The following is a 10,556-nucleotide window of genomic DNA, read 5'->3' as shown; positions in this document are numbered from 1 at the left end:
ACTTCCTTGCTCATCTTCTCCCTCCTTCTGTTCCTCATTGGGACTTTGGGAGCTCAGTCCAGTGTTCCAGTGTGGGTCCATTGCCAGATGAAGGTTCTATGGTAATATGCAAAATATTCATCAGTATGGCTATAGGATAGGATCATTTCAGGTTCCCTATCTTCAGAAGAATGAAAATTGACACTGGTGATGTTATCTTTTCAAATGAGGTGTTTTATTTAAAAAACACAGAACTTCTTTTGGGTTGGCTTATTTTTAAAAGTCATTGTGGTATAATTATTTTTGTGTGTACACATGTGTGCATGTGAGTCTCTGCATGATAAGTGTGATATCAGGTACCTGCAAGTCATGGTATGTGCATGGAGGTCAGAAGACAGATTTCAGAATTCAGTTCTTTTTTTCCTCGGGTGCCGGGGATTAAACTCAACTCACCAGACTCTTATCACAAGGACTGTTATTTCTCAGAGCTCTTTCACTGAATCCTCTTGACATATTTATTCAACGAGTATTCATTAGTGCCTATTTTGTGCTAACATTATTATGGTGTCGAATGAGGAATGTGGGGACAGAAAGATCAATACTCATCTTCACACAGCTATGTGTGTTTAGCAGGGTCTTGGGTATGTAGCCTACCACCCAAAGTTCAAGTATTTCTCTCTTTAACGCAGCATAAGCCATGGTTAAATAGTTCCTTTAGTAGGTCAGTGTTTCATGATGTTTAACAGATTACTAACTGAAACACGCAGGGGACTTAGCACGTGCAAGCATAACCGCTCATCTTCCCTTAAAAGTTTCTGAAATGGGTACATATATTGTCTCCTATGATTGACAGTATCTCATCTTCCAGCTGGAAATTACTTTATGATTTATTATTCTTGCTATTTTTAGGTCATCAAAATGTTGTTGAAGATGTGCTCTATGATTTTATTAAGTTGTAATTTAAATGTTACTTATGAAAAAAGAAGTCAAGTATGGAAATTTGGCACCCTATAGCATGACTGACTGCATTAATTTTATTTTCAACATGGTAGTATCACTTTGAGCAAACATTTTAAAATAAATTTTGTAAGATGTTCTCTTCCCATAGATAACCATCATTAACAATTTCTGCTAACCTTTCCAGAATTTTAGTGCATTTATTTTGCATAAATGGTATCTTATTATATACTTCTGTTTCTTAACTAATATACACATCATATGCCTTATTCCATTTTAAAATGTAAAAACGATTCCGTCTCTTTTGAATGTATACATTTTATTCCACTCTAAGAGTGTACTCTGATTCACTTAATCTATACATTATTCATTGATATTTAAGCTTATTCCAAAAAATTTTGCATTTATAAGTTATAAATGCTGGCATATATAATATATATGTATACATATATATGTTATACAGATACTTGCATCTTTCTTACCTAAATATACATTTTCAGCAATAGAAAAATTTCAGAAGTGGATCAAATTATATTCAAATTTAAAATTTGGAATTCCTTTCCAGATTGCCCACTAAAATGCATGAACGAATTTACTCAACCAACTCCAAGATAAATGGATTTTTAAATTTCTTAAAACCCTTGTTAGTGAGAATTGCAAATCTTTCTAACCATCATCCATTTAGTATTTTTGCTTCAGTTTGTATTTATATATTTAGAAATAATCATTTTATATACTAACTTACTGCTTGCCTAATCTTTCATCTGGTTCATTGTGTTTCTCTTTTATTTTTTTGTAGATAATAAGGCTTTGTCATGTGTTGCACAGATTTGTTAATTAATGCCTCTTATAGGAAGTGTATAGGAGTCATGTACCATCAAGCATGAAAGCAATTTCGTGCTAATTTCATCTTTAGATAACTCTCTTCAGCTTTGGTTTAACAGCAGGTGATGAGAATAGTATTGTAATACCAAAATGGAATGCAGAGATAGTTGAGAGGCTGGAATGAAAATAATGTTTTGCAAAATCTCTGCCAATCTCCGTTTACATATTTGTAAATAAACAAAAAAGCAGAGCAAGCTCAGAATGTCGACACATAGAAAGCCTTCACAGGTATGAGGTGTGCTCATGAATATGCTAAATATGCTACTTGAGACAATAGTCAAGTATGTTCTTCTGGCCAAGCTTCTCTGCTTACAGACATCCAATACATTGTGGTATCTGCCTGTTGAACACAGACTTCTTAGAGCTGGTAAATTTATTTTCCTTTTGAAAGGGTCCATGTTGTCTTACAGGATTCTTGTCATTTCACAAGATCCTTAAAAGTAGATGGCAATGTTTAAGGAATCACAGTTACAAGTAGCCCCAGTGCTTGGGATGCAAGAATTCTTACCAATTCCTGGTATTTAACCTGTTCACAGAGACACTTATGCTTTCCTCTGTGGCTGTCAGACTGAAAGAATGGACCCTTAGAAATTAGAATTTTCCAAGCAGTCTTTCACTAAAAGAAGAAATGGCTGAAGCCTTAGGGGCCAGTCAGGAAAGGGACTTGTCTCCTGGAGAAAGATTTTACAATTTATCACTTGCTCTTGAAGAGAATTGTGGCAATGCAGGGTACCACACCTGAAGATGGCTTAGTTACAGATGTGATGCATATCTCCCGATTCATATTTAAGCCCCAACCTCATGTCAATATCCCAAACAGGGAGTTAGGGAGTCGGGTTCTCACTGGATCACTTTGTTCCTTTTCCCAATGTGCCTCCTTGAATAAATCTTTCCTTTATGCTTTTTACTCTTTAACATGATTTTTTTTCTTTTTTTATTGAAAAAAAGGAAAAAATAAGTTTCTGCCTCCTCCCAGCCTCCCATTCCCTCCCCCTCCTCCCACCCTTCTCCCCCTCCCCCCACTCTTCTCCCCCTCCCTCTCCAGTCCAAAGAGCAGTCAGGGTTCCCTGCCCTGTGGTAAGTCCTAGGTCCTCCCCCCTCCGTCCATATCTAGGAAGGTGAACATCCAAACTGGCTAGGCTCCCACAAAGCCAGAACATTAAGTAGGATCAAAACCCCGTGCGTTTGTTTTGTCTTTATGAGCACAACAAGCATGTCTGCGGCCCTAGGAGTTGGAAGGCACCAGATCCTCTAGAATTGGATTTAGGGGTGGTTGTGAGCCATCATGTCTGCTAGGAGCTAAACCTGGGTTCTCTTCAGGCACAGCAAATGTTCTAACTTCTGATCCACCACTCCAGCCCTTCTTTCTTTCCCTTTTTAATTTGACTCTTTCATTTGTGATTTGTGGCTGAACCTTGCTTCTTGGGCACAAGCTCTAATCTCTAGATCTGGCATCATTTAACTTTCCTTTCAAGGTCTGCCTTTTGTATTTCGTAGTTTGGAAATTCTTTTCCAGAAAAAGACAGTGCAGTTTTTGAGAGGCCTTTGTCATTTGCTTATCATGCTGCAGTGTAACCAGACTGCTGCTTCTCATTCTAAATAGTCAGAGACACCCTGTGGCTGTAGTTGAAAAGTTATTTCAAGCTTTCCATACTGTGATCTCTAACTTTGTGGAAAAAAAATCCTATATCATTCATTACGATTTCCCTTTTGTTTTTATTTTTGTTTGTTTTACTTTCTGTTCTAGTCAACTCTGGCTACTATAAGAAAATACCATAAACAATCTAGCTTATAGGTCATAAATAGAATTTTACCTCTCACAGTTATAAAAGCCAGGAAGGCCATGGTTCACTTTCTGCCACTCAACTGGGTCGTTATGTGATGAAGACACAAGGTAGTCCTCTGAGACGACCTTTAAAGGGGAATTAATACCGGGTATGAGTCATTCCTGATAACTTGACTGCAGGTGGAATCACCCAGATGGCATAATGCTAGGCATGTTTGTGAAAGCGTTTCTGGGGAGGAATAACTGGCGAGGGAGACATTTCTCCAGTGTCTACAGCACCTCCCAACAGGAGATCCAGATGTAAAGACGTCTCAGAGAAAAGCAGAACTGTGAATGGACTAAGTATCATGAACTCTCCAGAGGTTTTCTTCTTTTTCCACCCAGGATAGGAAATGCTGAAATACCTAAAATCTTGGAATGGTCTGCTGCTTGCTTCGTTCCTCTGCAGCTTGCAGGTGTCTATTGTAGTGGCATAAACCATTCTAATAAACCCCACAGGTAGATAGTATAAATATATTCTATTGATTTTGTTCTTGTATAGCACTAAGTGTATAGCCAAAACATTAACCAAGAAGTGAGGCTGTTGCTATAATGAAAATGGCAATGTGGTTTGTTTTCCTATAGCACTGGTTAGTGAGAGGAATGTGGAAAATTTTTGCTGAAGATTAAGAAACACTGGAATGCTATACACTTAGTTTAAGGACAAATTGGGATGATTATAAAAAACTATCAAATAGTTATCTCAAGTTCATACATGCTGATAGAAATGAATTCAGTGAAAGCCAAGCTTATATTTCAGAAGAGTAAAAGTCTATCAGAATTGCTGTAGAGGCCACCCATGTTACAATCAGGCAAAGAATCTGAATGCATTAAGGTCATGCCTTGTGAATTTGAGTGTGCCTCAATTCAAAAGTAACACACTAATTTGTTTGGGAAAAGAAAGTTCAAGAGAACAAAGTATTCGGGCTATGGCATAATTATAATAATTGCTCTCATTCTAGCTTATGGAGAAAGAAATTAGCTACTGCAGCAGAAAGATATGAAACAGGCAGTTTGCCGAGAAAGGACGTCTGAGCAGGTTAAATGTTGGAGGCAAAGTTGTGGCATAGCATCAACCAGGTTTAAAAAGATCAGAGCCGTTAGAGTGAAACCATGGGCAACAGGAAAGGTGTCCTGAAGGCAGTACCACATTCAAAGGGAGACCCTAAGTATGCTCAATTGAAAAACTCTCCTTTGAAAAGAAAGTTCTGGCACAAGAAAGCCTCTGGGATATTCTGCTTGAGCAGGGTCTCCTATAATATGTCTCTTGTTCGGTTTTGAAGGTACACACAGAGGCATGTGTAACTATCAAGGTAGCAGCAGAATTGGTATTGCCCCATGTGGTACGGCTTTTGTGGACATTCAGAATAGAGGCAATATGGGATCACAGAACCTCGTACAAAGTTAGGCCAGTCAACTTGAAGCAGGTGAATATTTCTTGCATGAAGCTCCCAAGAGGGCTGTGCACAAAACTATGAAGGTGAATCCTAAGTTGCAGTAAAGATCAAAGATCCTGGCGATGTCAGAAACAGTACATGCCAAAGAAAGCTGCAGGTACCAAATGCAGCCAGCCCAAGAGAGGCCAAACTGCTACAGCCAACAGAGGTGGACAGGTAAGGCTACTTAAGACTCAGGCAAGCAAGCAAATGCAACCATGAGCATCAAATTGCGCTTGTGATTTCTCATGAGAGGAATGACACAGAAGAGTAAAGACAGAGCAGTGGCATCCCATCCCCACTGCTGGAAAACAGTTTGACCCCCTTCCTAATGTGACTCAGTGCCCTCACTCAGGAAAAGGTTTATGGGAATCTGTGCTCAGACCAGATTGTTTATAGTTACGATCCAGCACCACCTGCTGGCAAATTCAGAGAAATTATAAAACTCAAACTTTCCAAGGTTTAAAAAATGTGAGAAGCTGAGTTTTAAAATGTCACTCCATCACCAGGACATGATTAAAAAACACACTGCGAGTCAGAAGGTCAGACTATGATGTAAGTCTACTAAGGTTGGAGGAGTACACAAGGATCACAGATTCCAGAGCAGAAAAGTCAGATTGCAGTATTATATATCATCGTTCTGAGGACCTACAGTTTTAACGGAAAAATAATTACTTGTCTCAAAAAGACATGCCCTGGGTCTTCTTCCTTGGAACAGGAAGCTTCTTCTAGAGCATTTCTCCCTATTTTCCAAGTGAAAGAGATCAGACCTATTGGCCAGGTTTTGGGAATATTCATGTGACAGTTTCTGTATATGAGTTACACAGGCTTTTTCTTAAGTCCCTAAAGTCATGGCACAAGATTCTCAGACCTAATCTTTTCAGCCAAATGCCTCACATTTGGCCTAGCACCAGTTTTCTTCCAAGAGAGCAAAGCATGCAGCCGTCTACTCCTCAGAATACGGTTGTCTTCTCTTATTCTGAGAAATTTTGCTTCACCATGATTGCAAGTGACAATTGTTTCAGAGCTTCAGCTAATGATATTCCCTAGAATCCCAGCAGAGGGCGCTGCGCTGCATTGTTTTGGTATTGCACCTGGGAAATGTTTCTCAGACTGTCTTCAGCTTCCTCACAATGAGAGAAAGCAGGATTCAGTGCTTTATTAGACTGGCAAGCTCATCTGTGAATTCTATAGATCTACAATGGGAAACAACAAAAGGACCAGCATTCTGGTCATCATATTCCTCAAATAGCTATAGTATGTCACTAAGAGTATCACCACCCTGAAAAGCAATCTTTTCAAAGGGAACATGAAAAACATGTCAAGTTACATACCACAAATGAGGTTCTTCATCTTGGCACAGAACACTCTAATCTGAACAAATGTTTGATACCTCTCTATATTTCCTTCTGCATTTGTAGATCACCTACTTCTTCTGGTTATTATTTCCAATGGAGAATTACATCATCTAAAGCCTGGTGTGGTAGCTCATGCTTATAATCTCAGCACTCAGGAGGCTGAGCCAGGAGAATTGCCATGAGTTCAAAGCCATATTAGACTGTGTAGTGAATATTCTGCCAGCCAAGGCTACGTGGTGAGAGTCTATCTCAGATACAATAGGGGCTAAAGAGATAAATAGCTCAGTGGGTAAAGGCAGTTGCTGCCAATACTGATTTCTTGAGTTAGATCCCTGCACAATAGAAAGAAAGAACTTACTTACATGGGTTTTCCTCTGCCCTTTACATATATCATCATGTCATATGCCATGGTTTGTCCATGCACAAAGTCAACAAAATGTAACTTAGAACATATATAGACTTAAAGACAGAATTCATATGGTCATCTTAGTAGATTCAGAAAAGGTTTTTGAATAGTAATAGGGAAGGACATACTCAAAATAATAGGAACTATATATGACACAATTGGAATCAACTTTATTTAAAATAGTGAAACTGAAGTTATGTCCCCTAAATAGGGAATGAGACAATGGTGCACACCCTTTCAATTGCTCTGTGCCGTACTGCAAGTTTTAGCTAGAGCCATAGGACAAGAGAAAGAAAAAGGGTACAGATAAAAAGAGAAGCAGTCAGATATTCCTTATTTGCAGTTGGCAGGATCCTATGTTTATATGAATCTAGAGATTCCATAAGAAAACTATGTGATCTGATGTATCTTTCTGTCAATACAGCGGGATATGAAATCAACACAAAACAAAACCTGTAGAGTTTGTAGACACCCTTGGTGAACTTCCAAAATAATTTCCCCCTTTGGCGAAGGTACCCTAGCCACTACTTAAGGCTACTGTTGACCTTCTTCACCTGACTCGATCCTCCAACCCTTGGAGCTGCAATCCTGTGGTTTCCTTAGGTGTAACAGGGCTATTGTACCCTTCCCTGTCCCCCTATTCCCACTCTCTCTTCAGAGTTTCCCACATTATTCCTCACCTTCTGGCCTCCATGAATTTTTCAGCTCCTCTAGGTCCTTGTAGACTTTGCAGCCCTGTTCCTGACCCTTTCTAATGGATGAGACCCATCCCCTCCTATAGCTCTGCTCTCAGTTTTGCCTTCTGGTCTCCACAAAAGCCCTGATACTAGCATTGAGTCTCCTCTTGGGCTTAGCTGAAATAATCCCTTGACACCTCCACCACCACCCCACACACACAGAGTGTGGCAATGACCCTCTGAATGGCTTATATCTTCCTCTGGTCCTTCCTTTGGCCCTAGGAATTCTACAACTTCAGGCTACAGTGACATTTTTCCTCCCTACACCCTCTTATCCATGGGAATGGTGTCTCTAACTGTGAAGACAAGCTTTATTGGGAAAGGGGACATTGCTTTCTAGAGTTGCTGCCCCCTGTCTTGGTCAACAGAATGGTGCTCACATGGACAACTGCATCCACATAAAGCCTGAGAGAGCTTGGGAAGTTAATTTTAGACTTAAGCACAGCTTATTGATAGCAGCACTTTCTCACTGGGCTCTGCTTGCTAGAAGCAAGTACTCTCATTTAAGAGAGGCTTTCTGACTCAGCTTTAACTGCAAAACCTTGCAGCTCTTTTAAGAGGTCCTGCAATGAAAGTGGTTTGGATGAAACGCTGAATGAATGACTGTGGGAGCGGGCAGGACAGAAAACATCAGTCAACATATCACCCTCTTTGAGTACAGATACTTATGTGCCCACTCAGGTTCTGCATAGCATCAGTACAATCAAAGAAAACCTCACGGCTCAAGATGCAGCCTGGGGGATTCTGGCCAGAATTATCTCTGGAGATTTAATGGCAACTCCTTGTTGTTATGCCCAGACAGTATCAGCAATTCTACTGCAGAGGTAGGAGCTCTCATTGACATTAAAATCCCCAGGAAAAGAGTCTAATTAGACTTGCTCCCACAGGCAGCAATGCATATAGTAAAAGTATATAGAATTCTTCCACTTAGTTGGTCTTTTCATTTAGTAGTTTCTTGGGCTATAAATTTCAAGTTTTGAATATATGCTAGATAGAAATAAAAATACATAGTCTGATGTCAGTAGGTACTTCTGCCTGCAACCCATAATACTTGTTCTAACTCATTTTTTTTTCCTAGTCTTTAAGGGGAATGTTTTAAAGAAAGGCATTAATCAACATGTTAGCTAAGAGCACTTCCTGCCCTTAGATGGGTCTCGGCTTGGTTCCTAGCACCCACATGACATCTCATACCTTTCTGTCACTCAAATTTCAGGCTTCTTAGCACCCTCTTCTCATCTCCATGGGCATTAAGGAAGCACATGCTACATATGCATATAGCAGGCAAAACACTCATACACATAAAATGGAATCAATACACCTAAAAAGAGAAGAACACAGATTAAAACAACAGCAAAGTCATTATGTAAATGGAAGTACCTGCAAACATCCTGCGTAGAAGAGACAAGGAGTGAAAATCAGAAAGGAAAGATGAACTTTTCTATTGTATCTAACATTATTTTAAACTCTTTTTAGATAATAACACCGTGAGACTACGATTATTCTATAACGACTATAAAGTGGCCAACATGTAAGATCTTTGCCAAACCAAATGCCCCCAGATTTTCACCCCATGCTTATGCTTTCATTTATTCTAGATAATCTTAGTCACTGTCACACACTCTTTTAGATGTGTCTTTAATAAACAGCAATGGAGTCGAGTTAATAATGACAGTGGGCATTCTTTAAAATGTCCTCACATTCTCCCCTTTCTTGAAAAGTCTTATAAAATTCCAAAATATTTAGAAGCACATTAGGTAGAAGAGATACAAATTTCCATCCAAAATAGTGAAACTGAAGAGGAAATGGCACATGTTAAAAATTCAAAAGAACAGAATAGGAATTCACCAGGTATAATTATGAACATTAACTGAACCAAGAAAGAAATCACATTATAATTGACAGAGTCTTGTAATATTGGATAGCAAAACAACACATTTATAGCATTTCATGCATATGCTAGAAAACAGGAAGAATTAAAATCAGTAATCTAAACTTAATCTGAGAAAACAAGAAAATGAAGAGAAATTATATTTGAGACAAGCACAAGAAAAGATAATACTGATTAAAGGAGAAATCAACAAAACTGTGAACAAGAAATTACAGGGAAACCAACAACTTTTTCCTTGGAAATATTAATAAAATTAATAAACTTATATCCAGTCTAACGAAGAAACAAGTGACTAGTCCTAAATTTATCTCTAGTGGAAAATACAATAAAACCGCCCTACAGTTCCCCCAAACAACAGTACAGCAGATTATTGTTGCCTATGCTATCAAAACACAAAGGATGCTAAATGGATATGTTGAGGAAATTTAGTACCACAATCAGATAATTAGTTCTTTCCAACTTGGTTTATATAGAATCAGCATGATATCAATATCAATTAATATCCCACCAAGCAATGTTAAAGACACAAACAGACTCCAATTTTTTTTGTAGGAACCAATTCTAGAAAGCCAATGCAATGACACCCAGCTTTCAGAATTACTATTACAGTAAGTAATCACAAGACTATGGTATCACCAAGCAACTGGAAAAAAAAAACAGATCAATTGAACACAAAGGAGGACCAATAAACAGTGTAGGATTAATTGTTCCTACAGAAGAATATAAATATATTCCGGCCTGCATGCTTGATGAAAGTCACTTTAAAATGTATTACAGACTTAAATATAAAAAGAAAACTGTGAAATTTCTAGAAAATAATTGATGTGAAAGTTTAGATGATGTTGAAGATAGTTCTTTTTCTACACAACGCTAAAACCACAACCCAATAAACATAACAAAACAAAAGAGAAATTAGGCTTTCTTAAATTAAAATGGAACTGTCCATTCAGATACTAGTAAAGGAATAAAAAGATCTAGTAACACAAAACTTCCATAAACACCAAAACACCTTTTACACACACACACACACACACACACACACACACACACACACACACACACACAGAGAGAGAGAGAGAGAGAGA

At 38.5% G+C, this 10,556-nt stretch overlaps 1 pseudogene; it reads right to left on the bottom strand.

Annotated features, from left to right (window-relative positions):
• The window catches only part of LOC101997218, a 163,830-nt pseudogene that overhangs the window by 151,900 nt on the left and 1,374 nt on the right, over positions 1–10,556 (bottom strand).

Source organism: Microtus ochrogaster, unplaced genomic scaffold (genome assembly GCF_000317375.1).
Source record: "Microtus ochrogaster isolate Prairie Vole_2 unplaced genomic scaffold, MicOch1.0 UNK22, whole genome shotgun sequence".
NCBI lineage: Eukaryota > Metazoa > Chordata > Mammalia > Rodentia > Cricetidae > Microtus > Microtus ochrogaster.
The sequence above is the reverse complement of the archived record's forward strand: the minus strand, read 5'-3'. Positions and strand labels throughout refer to the sequence as shown.